Source organism: Humulus lupulus, chromosome 3, assembly GCF_963169125.1.
Source record: "Humulus lupulus chromosome 3, drHumLupu1.1, whole genome shotgun sequence".
NCBI classification, from domain to species: domain Eukaryota; kingdom Viridiplantae; phylum Streptophyta; class Magnoliopsida; order Rosales; family Cannabaceae; genus Humulus; species Humulus lupulus.
In genome coordinates this window covers 82,742,527-82,744,154 of record NC_084795.1, presented here as the reverse complement: position 1 = coordinate 82,744,154, position 1,628 = coordinate 82,742,527, and the positions used below count along the sequence as shown (strand labels likewise).

Genomic DNA, 1,628 nt, shown 5'->3' with positions numbered 1-1,628 from the left:
GAATGGCCAAGGATTCAGTCAATTTTGAGAATTGACATTTCATTTCCTTGATTTCTTCCATCATTTGGCGATTTAGTTTGGATTGTTCCACCATGAATGCATGAAGAGTATTCTCGAGAGAATTTCGTTGTGGATGAGCATTGTATTAAGGTGTAGAATACGCCTTTGGTGGTTGAACTTGTTGCTCATTTCTCCATTGGCTCCAGACGATTGAGCTTGGTTGGAATCTCTCCAACTGAAATTTGGGTGGTTTCTCCAACCTGGGTTGTACGTATGGGAGAATGGCTTGTTATATGCCCCCAAGGCATTGCATTGCTCCTCATAAACCCCCTTCATTTCATTCAAAGCTAAGCAGTCCTTAGCTAAGTGCTCCGTCCCTCCACAAACAAAGCAAGGTTCTTGTGGTTCCACTTGAGCGATCATGTGCGATTTTTGGCTATTCTTCGTCATTAAGACCTCAAACTGCTTTTTCAAAGCTTTGATTTGGGCCTTAACACTATCCTTTTCTCGAAGTTGATAGATCCCAGAGGTTTGTGTCGGTTGGTGCTGTCAGTAGCACTTGGACCAGTCCAGTTGTGAGACTTTTTCGCAGTTTCTTTGAGATATTCAAGAGCATCGTCTGGATCTTTTTCGAGGAATTCACCATTGCATAGCATTTATACAAACTGGCACTCACGACTCGTGAGGCCTTCATAGAAGTAACTGACCAAATGCCAGTTCTCATATCCATGGTGCAGGCACTAATATAACAGATCTTTGAATCTTTCCCAGACTTGATAGAACATTTCATTGTCCTTTTGGGAAAATGTGGAAATCTGTCATTTTAGACTGTTGGTCTTATGACTAGGTAAGTGTGGGTCTAAAGCGATACCTTGGCAACCTTCCTAATCGGCTTGGGAACATTTCGAGCATCTACCTTACACTATTACATTGTTGAACTTATTACTATAAGAAAACGAAGCATGTTTTGTCAAAATTAGCAATTTCACTCTTCTTAAAGGTTGTTTGGTTGAAAAGGTTGACTTGTGATCCACCATACTTACTCGGGAACCTCGGGGAGTTCTAGTAAGGCATTGGAAATCACCCAAAAACCTCCAAATCTACCTGGGAGCAAGTTGAACAAAAAACATCAAAAAAATAATAATAAAGACATACAATAAATCTAATTCTAATTTTCGAGAGTGGATGAATCATCACGAAACTTCTAGTGAAACTTATTCTAATTCATCCACCACTCCTACTGGAACTCCTTCCACCGATCCTGCTTCTCCACAAATTTTTGCTGATAACAATCCATTCGCAATGACTTGCAATAATGAAATCCAACCAAGAACTCTCAATGACTAACACCCAAATCATGAAAACCACTAAGCGGTGGTTGTAGTATAATCGGGCGGTCGATCCACAAGGAGGTAACCTAAACTCAAAAGATTAGTAGAAAATAACAAAAAAATTAGTAACAATAAATAAATAAAAAGATGGAAATGAAAAGATGTTTGAGATTTTGATGTTTTCTTTTTGATGAAATGATAAATTGAAATAGGTGAAATAAAGGTAAGATGTAATCAAGAGTTTGAGAAATGGAAAGGTTTCAAGGATCATCCATATGATTGCTTAGTTACTTGGTT

The 1,628-nt window shown here is 38.6% G+C and overlaps 1 non-coding gene across 1 annotated transcript; it reads left to right on the top strand.

Moving 5' to 3' along the window:
* Positions 1–723: 723 nt before the first annotated feature.
* Positions 724–830, top strand: LOC133828207 (small nucleolar RNA R71). Its single transcript, XR_009890840.1, has one exon. It is a non-coding gene; the product is annotated as a small nucleolar RNA R71 (small nucleolar RNA).
* Positions 831–1,628: the final 798 nt, after the last annotated feature.